The sequence below is a fragment of the Periplaneta americana genome, chromosome 17 (genome assembly GCF_040183065.1).
Source record: "Periplaneta americana isolate PAMFEO1 chromosome 17, P.americana_PAMFEO1_priV1, whole genome shotgun sequence".
Lineage (NCBI taxonomy): Eukaryota > Metazoa > Arthropoda > Insecta > Blattodea > Blattidae > Periplaneta > Periplaneta americana.
The window spans coordinates 2075735-2089893 of record NC_091133.1 but is presented as its reverse complement, the minus strand read 5'-3'; the positions used below and the strand labels follow the sequence as shown (position 1 = coordinate 2089893).

The 14159-nt window shown below is 36.3% G+C and overlaps 2 protein-coding genes across 7 annotated transcripts in view; one reads left to right on the top strand and one right to left on the bottom strand.

Moving 5' to 3' along the window:
- The window catches only part of LOC138693334 (zinc finger protein 726-like), a 117454-nt gene extending 107582 nt beyond the window's left edge, over nucleotides 1–9872 (top strand). For both annotated transcript variants that reach the window (XR_011330289.1, XR_011330290.1), the window contains exon 6: nucleotides 9686–9872. The gene's annotated coding sequence lies outside the window, so the exon portion shown is untranslated. The remainder of the gene's footprint in view (nucleotides 1–9685) is intronic.
- Nucleotides 1–14159, bottom strand: part of LOC138693333 (zinc finger protein ZFP2-like) — a 111435-nt gene that overhangs the window by 31685 nt on the left and 65591 nt on the right. The window lies entirely within an intron of this gene.

Sequence of the window (14159 nt, the reverse complement as noted above, 5' to 3'; positions counted from 1 at the left end):
TTTTTACCGAGTGAGCAAAACATATGTGTATCTTATCTGTCGCCTTCCATACAAGGTAAGACATGCTGGTGAGATGACCTTGTATTGTGCTTCTATTTATTACGAGCGTATCACGACCGATCTTATCTCGCTCGAGCGTGCGACACTCGACCGAGTTCAAGCGAGCGATTTAACTCCAATGCAGCACTCTGATCCATGCACATTTATTTTAGCATAATATGATATAGTCAATTTAATTGCGATTAAATATGCATATTTGAAATTTGATTTTAATTGGTACACTTAAGTGTTTTACTGTTTTTTAATGTTTTTTAATATTGGCATTAACAAACTACATTTTGATATTATGTAAAAATCTTCACTACAATTTTAAAACAATGTTTGTTTCACAAGATATCTCTAATTATTCATCAATGTCTGAAGATGTCACATTGAATGGCAAAAACTTTGGCAATTTTAAAATACAATATAAATTTATAATTGCATAACTTACATTAAAGATAAGTCATATGATTAAATATCATTCTTTTTTAATTTTTTTTAATTTATCTCATTCTGTTTTGATTTGTGTGGCAGTTCAACCCTTCAAATGCAAATGTTGCACAAAATATCTGCACAAAACTCGATTTTTTCCACTTTCTATCACAGCTGTCACAATGACCAATTCAGATCGCTGTCAACAATGAACTGTACGTCGTGACCAGTTCGACTTTTGTTTACAATCTTTTGAATAATCAAGCTTACCAACCATGAAGCCGCAAAAAATACCATTCCTTCATCAAAATTTACCAGACTTATCAAACCACCCTAATATTTGTGAAGAAACAATAACCTATGAAAAATGTGAACACATCTGTTCATTCTGAACGGATATCGAACACGAGAGTGAAAAAGCCCCTCTAACATCAGCCACACTGAAATCAGTTGAAGAGTAAAAGACAGTATTCTTGGGGGCATGAGTGACGCTGTAATACTCTTGTAAATACAATGTCGTTTTACATTCTGTTTTCATCCGAGTTGAATGCAGGTCCAATAAATGTGATCTCGTGGAGAAGACAGAGAGAAGAAAATTGAAGACACTCCAGTGCCTATTAGTTACTCTAATGCCGAATTAATAGGCACTGGAGTGCCTCCACCTTTCATCTCTGATGAGCAGATCCATATATGCCTGCACACAAACATCACAAATGAGTAACTCTGGCCAATAGTTGGTGTTTTACAATTAATTTCAAGTGTTATATTTTATTTACGTCATTCACCCAAACTTCCCAATCTATGAGTGATGTGCCTGACAGTGGAGTTCTTTATGCTGCAGAGATGATGGTGATTACCGCTACTCTAAAGAATTTTCAATAAGTTTTCTACGCAGACATGTGAGATATGTACATATAAATGTTTACCAATATTCACTGATATCACAGAATAAGCCAATAAAGCATTTCAGGTTGAATGTTCAAACACCGTGTGCACATACGTACCAACATAAAACTATCACATACAGCAAGTAGCCTACTTAATAAAATTGGTCCTCTGACTGAGTTTCTGGCTGTTATGTACACCTATTACCAGGCAGTACATCTGACTTGACGATATGTGTCAGAGGAAGAACAACTGTTTGTATGTATCTGAAGTCTGACTAGTGCAATATGTAGCTAGTCAGTAATGTATGATACGGAGGGGGAAAGAAGCTGGCCACCCTACCCCAATATCTCCTGGCCTAGTTGCCTCATAAGTGGTGCCTTGCTAGTATCACTTCTTAGATTCAGACCTGTCTTCGAACAGTTGACTAAAAACAAATAAAATTGGAGAGGAAATTATTTAAAAAAACTAATGGCAGATAACACAGCATATTTTGCTAATATGAAATTATTCACAACAGATTAATATCACGATTAGACAGTATAAAACTCTGATAAGACCAATTGTATGCTATCGTGCAGAAAGCTGGACACTTTCAGAGGCAGATAGCAACAAATTATGGACTTTGGAAAGGAAAAACATGGCAATTAGTATGACATTGTTCACCATGTCACGAAATTAAAAACGCAAATTAACTGACAGCCCTTCACAACTAGTGACAACTAGCGACGATATTTAAACTGATCGACAACTAGTTGCAAGGTAGCCAGTTGTGCACAATCTCCTCGATTGTCCTTCAATCAGGTGCATGAGCCTGACGGTCAGTCGTGCACTCAGTGATGGGATGTGTCGTTAGCGACATTTTATCATGGATAATTGGTTAAAAACTGGCAGTTTCAAGAGAAAACTAGATCAGGAAGTCGAACAAGTTCCAGACAACAGTAGCAGTCCTGGAACATCTGTTGAAAAAAATTAAAATTCGAAAATTCGTTGCGGAATATTTGGCATACCGTTTCACTTGTGTGGAGATCAAATTTGCACCTCTTTCCTCTTCCCAACCTTATTAGTGACTCACAGTAGGTATGAAGCAGTGCTAATTGAAAAGCACAGGCAGATAGATGTCATTTCATGTGATAATGTTCTTCTCCCTTAAGAAGTGTGGAAAGCAACAGGAAGGTACTGCATTTATCTTTCCCAAGAAAAACTTCGGCTGGGCTAAGAAAAAACTGCCTGTTGAAGGATGCACTGCAAAGGAATAGTGAATGGAAGAAAAGTTAAGGCCAGAAGAAGACATCAGATGATAGACGACATTAAGATGTAGGGATCATATGCGGAGACTAAGAGGAAGGCAGAAAATAGGAAAGATTGGAGAATGCTAGGTTTGCAGTGAAAGACCTGCCCTTGGGCAGAACACGTATGAATGTATGTAAGTATGACTGAATGGCTGCAATCTTATGAATGACGTTCACAGTAAATTGTAGACTAATTATAGCAGGCCCTAAGTCATTTTAACCCATTAACTGCCGTCTCCAAATATGAGGACAGTGAATTAAAAAAATTATCTATACAATATTTGGGATTGTTGCGTTCAAATGAGGTATGGGACAAATTTGTGAATGTGTATGCAATGATATATAAAATTTAAATATATGATCAAGAAAATCTAAGAAAAGAAATGCTGCTAAGCATCCTCTTTTACAGTGTTAGTGTAAAACTTAAATTTTCACCCACCATGGGTTGTGGTAAAAGTTATACCCAAATCAATGTGTTAAAAACGGTATTATAAAACCACTGTTTCCTTTTCAAGTTATATACGCCAAAAATACCGGCAAAAACTCCTGTCCCCAAATGAGGACACTGGCTGTTTATGTACATAATTTGAACAAGTTTCCTGCACTATAACTGATATCACCAACTACATTTAATTATCTCTTATTGTTGAAAACTTGAGTATATATTACTTTGAAGAAAAGACGTGCTCAGTAAATAACACTTCAATTTAGGACGTAAAAGCTCAAAGTTTACAGTTTGTTTTCATCTACTGCACAAAATTATAATTATGATACTTCTCAATCCATAAATTAATTACTACTATCTCCATAATTTCAGTCTCATGTCGAGAATTGTTCTTCATCGTGAGCTAACTGAGGAAGACAATTTTCATGAAACTGTAACAGGGGACATCCAAGAGTGTGATGTTACAGGTACATTAGAATTACAGTGTAATGTAAGAAGTCAGAGTGAGTTCCACCAAATTTTCCTACTTCGTCGTCAGGAGACACTGTAGGCCTACATCATGAGTTTCAGTATGGCTACCTATGTTCTGCTTCTAAAATGGAGAAAAATGAATCCAGATTATAAACAGATCAGTTCAAAAAGAGTTTCGACTTTTGAGGATAAGGCCAAGTTAGTGATAATTCTAGAAACTGCAGCTATTGAAACTTCTTAAAAATGTTACTGTTCACTAGTGACATTCTAACCCATATTGTAAAAAAAGTGTTAAGTATTCAATCTCAGTGCATAATGAAACAGATTTTCCCTTGAGTGTTGAGGAATTGAAAGAGGAACTTCCTTTTGACAAAGAGGAAGAAATTTTGATTTTGAAATGACATGGCAATATTATTGCGACCCTGGCAAATATTCATAAATTATGTCGAACCAGCGAGTAGTGAAGCCATTTCAATAGAAACGAGAGGAAAACAATCCTTGTTCCACAGCCCAAAGTTGTCAAGAATTACAACTCGATAAATATGATTGGCTGGTTTCTAAATATAATGTCACCAAAGTATGCAAAAAATGGTACTGGGCACTTTTTATTGGGCTGTTGGACATGAAGATTGTGAATGCTTGGTTAATTTTATTTACGAACTGGCAATTCCACAGGAAAAGGTTCCAAAGTCCCTTCTTGATTGTAAGGGAAAATACGTACCTATTGCATGGAATTGAATGTAAAATTGTGTCTTAATTGTTTTCGAACATTATAATGTAAAATAAGAACAACAATCTAGTCTGTGTATAATTGAAAATGATTTATAACAATGTTTTTGTTTATTGTAGGTTCGTATATCACGTAAGGCCAGTGTCCTCATTTAAGGACAGGCGTTCTCACCTCCTTTCTAACACAATAAAATTATGTCGAGAATAATAATATGTTTTCAGTCTCATATATATATATATATATATATATATATATATATAAACTTCCTAAAAATTTCACCTTATTTATACAAAAAAAAATAATTTGGCCGTTAATGGGTTAAGGCAAATTGAATGTACAAAACTGCATTCCTTAATATAACAGCACCAAAAACATGAAATGCTGATTTACTATTATGTGATTAAAGAGGGCGTTTGACACAGACTAGCTGAAATGTACGCAATCTAACGCCAAGAAAAGTTGAGGGTGGCCACCAACTGTTTACTAAACATTGCTGCTATCAAAAGCTATGTCATCCTTCAACACAAAAAGCGATAATATGCTGTTGAGTTACATGCCGGTTTCATATTCACTTCATTCATATTCGCTCTCTCAGTCCACACCTGTGGAGTAACGGTTACCGCGTCTAGCCACGAAACCTGGTGGCCAGGTTCGTTTCCCAGTCGGGGCAAGTTACCTGGTTGAGATTTTTTCCGGGGTTTTCCCTCAACCCAATATGATCAAATGCTGGGTAACTTTCGGTGTTGGACTCCAGACTCATTTCACTGACATTATCACCTTCATCTCATTCAGACGCTAAATAACCTAAGATGTTGATAAAGCGTCGTAAAACAAACTACTAATATATAAAATATTCGCCTATGTCCTTCACAAATTCGCTAAATAGCTAACTTTGTGTTACAGGGATTACTTGCTGGCCTTCTATGCCCAAGGTTGTGGGTTCGATCCCGGGCCAGGTCGATGGCATTCAAGTGTGCTTAAATGCGACAAGCTCATGTCAGTAGACTTACTGGTATGTAAAAGAACTCCTGCAGGACAAAATTCTGGCACATCCGGCGACGCTGATATAACCTCTGCAGTTGCGAGCGTCGTTAAATAAAACGTAACATTTTGTTTTAACACACAGGGATTACTTAGGCTATTTTAAAGATAGCTCTCATCAGTGCATTAGGTAACATGAAATGTGGCAAGTAATCATCAGTTATTCTTTGACAACATACACTTATTTAAGTCAATTTTATTTACAAATTAAAATTTTACCCCTCACAGATTCTTTCTGTTCCACTAACTTTACGACTTGTCCCTGTGTATTTCATTGGTTTCAATACTGTTTTTTTATTTCTGTTATGCACTGGTGAGAGTTTGTGGGTTACATCCCCAGCATTAGCCTGCAACAAACACAAACTGACACTGGACTGAGATGAAGCGTCACCTGTTGACGTGTATTTAGAACAATCAATGATATTAATCTAAAACTTCCAAATCATTTTATAGCATCTGACTAAAAATTGAAAAGTTCTTGGTTCGAATCCCGGCTGCTGCAAGTAAGGTAAATTAAGTAACTATATGTACTGAAATTAAGTGTAACACCAAGAAGTAGATGAGAAATAGAACATGCAAGATAAACAATAGGTAAAATAAGAAAGAAGGAGAGAGAGAGAGAGGAGGTGAGGGGACGGGAGGTGATGGAAGGGAAAGAGAGACATAGGGAGTTACAAAATAGGAGAGATATACAATTATGTTGTAATTTATTACGATACAGTAAAGTGCAAAAACCCCACATTTTCACTGAGCACATGAGGCAATGGCCTACTATGATTAATTACCCACAATTCAAACACCAAGGCTTCGCCGAAAGTTTTTGAATATTTTATCATATCATCTCGCTCTTGGACAGCTGAAAATAAGACCAGCAATGGAGATTCTTCCGTGACCTCTCAAAATAAGGGCTAACCACTTCACCAGAATTTCTGAATCAGTGAGAATAAAGAATAACAATACTCCTCGAAGATGTAGATCTATTCTTGGAAGAAGAATAGAAAAACAAGAGGAGTAGCTGTATTCCTTGTGGAAGCTACATCTGCAAGGAGCACACTGTCACATTTTGCATCAAGTTACAAGCTACTCGATAATGTGTAAGCAGGTAGTTCCATAATGACAAGTTTAATATCATGGTTATCAAACATGATCAGGTTACAATGCTCTTGGGCAATACAAACAATGAAATAATTTTACTTCAGGATGTAGAGCATGAAGGAAGAGGATATGGGCTAATCAATATTCAGAGGAAATGGAAACTCAAATTCATGTGTCATATCTAAACATTTCAAAACTTTATTTTTACTGAAAGGAAATCATACTGTGTTTCAATATGTTCCTTCTGAAACATACCAACTACAGCAGCATCGTACTATTATATATGATTACTGAATATTTTCGTGTATCGATAGCCTCCAAAGTAAAACTAGTACCACTACTACTACATCTGAAGGAGCATTAGGAGGACGGATCTGCACTAGGCCTAAACTATGATTTTTGTGATAATATTACAGTAGAACAACGTCTGCTACCCATAATGAAGGGTGGATTAAACAGTTGTCAATAACCGGTTTTACGGGCCAAGGGAACTCCATGTGCAGGCGTTAACAGAGGTGTCATGTAATAGATTTACATACTCGTACTTCATACAATTTATTCTTGCTTTCATTAAATCGCTCACAGTCGCAACACCAATCACGTATTCCAATGCAACATGAGCCACAGTTTCGCTCCATTCAGTTATTTGCACTTTTTCCATAGAAGCTGAACAATACGGCCACTTGATCAACAGGGACAAGGACTGAATGCAGCAAAGGTTTGCAAGTTCTTGGGATCATTTCTTTGAAAGCAGGTAGTAGTGACTATTTTAAAATTTGGGAAACACACCCCTTCAACACATAACTTGTTCTGTTGCTGCAGCAGAAGCGTTCGTACTGCATTCTGTGTAGAAGAAATACCTAAGGTTTTATATTACGTTCTGAAGGGAAAACAAGAGGGAAAGAAAGATCACACAATCCACTGATCAGTTACTACAACAACAGATAATCAGGGTTCTGCTATATTATTCTTATTATTATTATTATTATGATCATCGTTGTTGTTGCTGCTGTAGGTTTTCTCTGATGAAGTTTCCTTCATAAAGTGCAACAGAATTAAATAATTTGCTGGGAGACGTCGTTACACATAGATCACTTTTACACTAAACTTCACCATGACTTCAGTCCCATGGGCAGGGGCGGCTTTCGAAGAGGGGCTGCGGCACCCCCAGACATTTGTGGCTCTTGTCTCGTTTTATGTTGTGAAAAACATTTATTATACAGTCTCTATTTAGCAGCTCGAATTTTTAAAAACATTTCGCTCTCATTGACATGCACGCAATCGTTAGTGAAGTCACTTCCTCCCCTGGTGCTGCCAGAGCAAAACCAGAGACAAGGCCTATAGGGTGAAGCCACTTCCTCCCCTGGAGCTGCCAGTCTCGTCTCGGATGTTTTGCGCGTTAGTTTTACCCCTCCCCCTGCTGCCCCTCGCCGTGAATCCAGAGTTTCCAGGCGCTGCAAAATTTGCAGCAGTTTGTCAGTAGCGCGCAGTTTTCAATACATTTTCTTTAATGTTGTGAGTATAACAAGTGCAACAGTGTTTAATTCTGTACAATATTTACAGTCTATTCAGTTCAGTACCTTAACAATTCAGGAGAATGTGAAATTAAGTGCCCATCAGTTGAATCTCATAATGGATAGAGCCGCTAAACAAAATAGAAAGGCTCGCATATTTTTTGCTAATTTATCCAGTATCCCTGCTTTCTTCTCTCGATCTCCACACAGTCTGTATTAGATTAATGTGTTTCAAAGACAATTCCATCAGCTGGGGCAACAAGATGGGTTAAAAATAAGAACAGTAAATGTTGTTCATGAGAAGAAGGAGCCATTGCTAGAATGTTTTCAAACCGTAATGGAATCTGAAACATCTAACATCACAATAAATGAGGCAAGCGCTCTAGTGCGTACTCTTGAATATCCTGAATTCAATTTCTGGCTCAGTTATTCTTTTCATTTATTGATGTATCATGAATATAGGGATACAACCAACTACAACATCGCCAGTTAGATATTTCTAAGGTTCAAATCTGCACATAAAAAATTAAATTATGGTTTATTTAACGCCACTCGCAACAGCAGGGGTTATATCAGTGTCGCCCGGAATTTTGTCCGCAGGATTCTTTTAAATGCCAGTAAATCTACTAACAAGAGCCTGTCTCAATTAAACACAACTTACAAGATAAGGCGCATGGAACTAATCTTTAAATAAAGTAAGTTGCTTGGTTTATTTTTGTATGAAGACCCCCTTAATTCAATACCCACGAGCCGCCACTGCTCATGGGTCATCCCAAACTCCGACCTCCATCCCGCAGAGCGCGAGTCCTTACATACGCAGTCGGTCAAAGCCTATTACTATAAATAGCAGATTATGAGGAATTGCCTTACAAACATTAAGGTACAAAATAATGTATTTACGTACTTGGCTTCTAGTCGAATCATAGAAAACAAAAGAAAAATTGAGTACAGACGCATATTTTGCACTAAAAAAGGGTGGAAATTTTCTGTGAAAGTGAGTGCCGGCGGAGAGATGATGGAGGGGGGAATCGCTCTGTCGTGGTGCAAGGAAGGAGAAGTAAATACATCTCATTTGCATACTGATCACAGAAAAAAGCGAGTTTTCGTAAGGACGGATCAGTGAGGTTAGTTTAGGCTTTGGTATCCTCTGCATATAATCACAATGGTCTAAGAGTGTGGTCAATTTGATTATAGCGAGTTTATGAGAATTTATGTTGCCTAGACTGAACAAGGGATGATGTCATAGGATTGACGTCATGATTACATTCATTACTTTGTGTCTTTGCCGGGCTGTATTGAGCATTTTATATCGATGGTTGGTGTGTAAGTTTATCTATAAGGCTGTGGATTTTGGTGGATAGGTTGGTATGTGTGTAATTTTTATTGTCAGTTAATATTATTATACATAAATGATACAACGCTATATGAAGTGTCTCGATGGCAAGTCGTTATGTTATTCCCCACATTTGAAATTACTTTAATTATTTATTGTTTACTTAACTGGTTATGGATTCCGTTGCTGGCCAGACTGGAGATAACCAAAGGAGTGATTTCTGATTCCAATTTTGAATTGTCAAATATTAAACATGAAATGCCTGGTACTTTTCTTGGTATTTATGTATGTTGAGAGTGTCAGTGGATCCAGTCGTAGTTTCTTTTTATTTACATTTAATTTGGGTTTTTAATTCGTATGAGTGCTACGGTTATGAATTAGTTAATACTGTCCTTTATATTCCAGGTAACCCACAGTTGAAATCAAGACTGGGAAAATGAAACAGAGAAAATACTGAATGGAACAATGGAGACTGAAGACCCAGCATATAAAATTAAGATTTTTTTCTATGTCATTTAGTAATAAGTACTACTGTAATATATTACCTTATTTAATCCAAACTATTTTTCACTTAAAATGTAAATTTGAAGAATGGCTAGTTTCACATGCGAAGCTTACAATTCAGTTTATTTGTATTATTTTGTATCCTATGTCATTTTTTTTTCTGTACTAAAGAAGACAAGAATGATTGTAATTCTATCAGTTAATAAAAATCTATTCTAAACAAATCTAATCTAATTTAATGGGATGAGGTGATATCTAAGTAACATGAGGTCGAGGAATGTGACAAGGTTAGTGGGTTAGTTGAGGGGATATCTAAGTGACGTGAGGAAGAGGTATGTGATAAGGTTAGTAGGTTAGTTGAGGGGGTATCTGAGACATGAGGCCGAGATATGTGACAAGGGTAGTTGGTAAGATGATGTGTATCTGAGTGACATGTACTGTACTTTAATAAACAATAAGATAGTGAAAGAATAAAATATTTGGGGTTAATACTTTTCGATCATATAAAAAAACACATTTTCTTACAAATGTAGTTTAAGGCATTTAACGATTTTGAAAAATGCTCCCCAATCGGTGAAGTTCCTATAAAGACATCAGTGATACAACTTCAAACAGATAAGCAGAATGGGCTACAATGTAAAATACATTCCCTTATAAGAAAACAAAAAAATTCATGTACAAATAAAAAATTATATGAAATCATTGTTAGTAACATACTGGAAAAACTTGATTTCGAGGAAAACGAACTGGATTCCTAAAAGGAAATTCTATCTTTCGATAAAATTCAGAGATGATGATGATGATGATTATTTTTTTTTATTTTATTGGGTTATTTTACGACGCTGTATCAACATCTAGGTTATTTAGCGTCTGAATGAGATGGTGATAATGCCGGTGAAATGAGTCCTGGGTCCAGCACCGAAAGTTACCCAGCATTTGCTCCTATTGGGTTGAGGGAAAACCCCGGAAAAAACCTCAACCAGGTAACTTGCCCCAACCGGGAATCGAACCCTGGCCACCTGGTTTCGCAGCCAGACGCGCTGACCGTTACTCCACAGGTGTGGACTTATTATTATTATTATTATTATTATTATTATGTTATCCAATATTAATGAAGCATGAGTTATGTTTTTAATTTTTATTTAACTTAACACAATTTTATCCTGCTCTCAAATACAAGTTCCCTTTGTACTTGGGTATACTTTACCATACATGTGAAATATTGAAAATGATGGCCACAGAAAAATGATAATAGAGAGTCAATAATTTAAATTAACAGCAAATCATAAACCTATTGAGACATTCACACAATAAATTGTAAGATTCAAACAAAAATATCTCTCTTCACGCAACACATTCACCCATATAACTGAAGATCTTGTGCTTTAAAAGTTGTAACAGGAGTATTGAATAAGTTGTTAAAAAAATTTAATTAAACTATATCACTGTTAAAATGTATCATATTGTGTATGAAATGAAAACAATAATAGTACAGGTAAATGCTAAAGGCTTTATCAAAAACCGAAATTAACCATGGGAATAGTTGTATAGAGATGACTTCTTTGGAAGTGGCTAAAAGTTAAACACGGGTATCTGAAGAAGGAGAGGAACCAATATATCCACAAATTCCTGACACCTCTTTTTTACACCTGACTATGGAATAATTAAATGACACTGAATTTTCCTCAAATTAAAACCTAATGTGAGATATCTTAGTCCATGTGCAGATATAATAAATTCTTTTCGTGCATAACACAGAGGCATGATATTAAGTAACGTGTTACGTGTGGCACCAGTGGGTATTATCAATGTTCGCAAATTTCGGTCATTTCTGCATTATACACACGGGACTGACCCACAGGAACAGTTTCAATATTATTTACCGCCAAACATTTCCTAGAGTATTAACATAGGGTTCCGCGGCTGCTGTTCATGGGTTGTATTGAGTTTCTGGGCTTGTGCTGTGTTGTCTCAGTCACTAGAGCTCACTAGATAGTAAAATCACAAGAGAGATAATAACACAACCAACCAGCATCAGGCAGGAACCTAAGACCTGCCATATCTCTGCCAATTGACAACACTGCAGGATGATGGGAACAGTAACTCAGACAAGGCAGCATTTTCTAGAGTAGCCTATAAGGTAAAACTAATTTCAAACGCAAATTTGTTCGTTAACATGTTATTCTGATCATCTCTGCAGAGGAGAATTGAGCAGATGATATGTTCGTCCTTTATTAATAAAACCAAGCTGTAGACTAGTCAAAATATACTTAAACAAACCGAAAACCAATACTATAGAACTGTAATAAAAGCCTGCAAGTTAGAAAATATATTTACTCTATATTAAGCTAATTAAATGTGTTATTAATTTCAACAATGGGAAATACTGACTTTTTGTTATTGTAATTAGTGATATGCATTTAAATTAAAAGGTTCGTTACGAAAAGTTCATGTAAATAAAAGTAATGCTGGTGAAGAGTAAGCATGCTTCATGAAAATGTTAAACATGTGCCAACGTTTCATTCAGAATACTTATTAAGATCACCAAAGGTACAGTTGACAGCATCTGTGCGTAAAACATCAAGTAGCAGCTAGGAAACCATTGAATGGATCAAAATTAAGACAGACTATAACACTTATATAAAGTGCATTTCCAGATAAGTCAATTTTAAAATAACTTCCCCACATATTCCATCCTAAATTCAAAGAGCTGTTCACGTACAGCTAACTAATCACAGGTTCCCAAGTGTCACACTGAGTGATAAAATTTGAAATGAATGCTGGAAATTTTTATTGATGAAGCATATTTGCATATACTCTAAGCTACCTCTGACTGAGGTTCTGGCTGAATTGTACATCTGCTATCATCTCACTTGACGGTATGTGTCAGAGGAAGAACAACTGTTTGTATAGATGTTATGTTTTATTTAACGACGCTCGCAACTGAAGAGGTTATATCAGCGTCGCCGGATGTGCCGGAATTTTGCACCACAGGAGTTCTTTTACATGCCAGTAAATCTACTGACATGAGCCTGTCGCATTTAAGCACACTTAAATGCCATCGACCTGGCCCGGGATCAAACCCGCAACCTTGGGCATAGAAGGCCAGCGCTATACCAACTTGCCAACCTGGTCGACTGTTTGTATAGATCTGAAGTCTGATCAGTGGACTATGTTACTGGTTAGTGATATATGCTTAGTTGTCACGAGAACTAAACATACTTAGACTAAGCTGTATTATTTATTCAATAAGAAAATATTTAAAAAAGAACTTGAATCCAATATTAATTAGAACTAGGTTATAGATAACTAGTTGACTAATTTCGACTTCAGTATCTACAACTTCATTCTAATTAACACGATAAGGTTATATACTGTATTCAAGTGATATAATAGTGTTAAAAGTTGAGTAATCAAGATGTAAAAAAAAAAGAACCTCTTCAGACTTTGTGCCATATAAAGCACTGCAAAGAACCATTTGATTTTAAACCACTGCCACACTCTGGTTCTTCTTCGAAATAAAATGTAGAATATAACTTTTGTACATTTCTAAATGCTTTATTTACATACTTCAATTATTTACTGCATATTATGGGGATCAGTGATGCTACTATCCCACACTAATGGTTCAATGAAATTTTCCCTTACACTCAAAAACAGCATCAGTTTACCAACAAGACGTAACAGACCATCAACTCATTTTCCACATTTCGTGCTATTCATCATTTGCAGCCTGTCTCTTGTCCGCTGGGCTTGTTTGTACAGCTTGTTTTTATCTTTAAGTCGTTGTCTTCCAGTTTTAGTTTTTCTGAGTCTAGCCCGTTCCTCCCTCTTTGCAACTTTTATTTTTTCTTTCCATTCTTCATAGCGGCCTCGCTCCTTTAGACGCTGTTTATACTCGCGTTGTCTTTGTGCTGCTGACTTTGCCATCTTATCACAGATATTGTTTGCTACACCCACACTAGACAGATCTACCTACAACAGCATTCAAAATCAGACAGTATTATGGAAAGTGCAAAAAATGTGTTTAGGAAGCATTGCCCATTTCACTACAAAAAAAAAAAACTTGTTAATTTAGTAGAAAGAGAGAGCTTAAACATTAGCAAACCAGGGACATGTAGGTAAGAAAAAAATACTATTACAGGATGGTAACACTGCAATCCTCATGCTGTATGAGAATGTTATATTGTTGCAGCAGATTCTTGGAACAGATCATTCTAAGACAACAAGTGTCAAGGCAGGAATGAAAGATCCGAGTCAGATATTTTAGAGATATCAGTGAAAGAAACACATGTACTTTTTCTATAGAACACTGCAGAAATGTCTGTTAGTCTTTCTAAATTTGAAGAATTGCCTCCTGCTCATACTAGTCTTC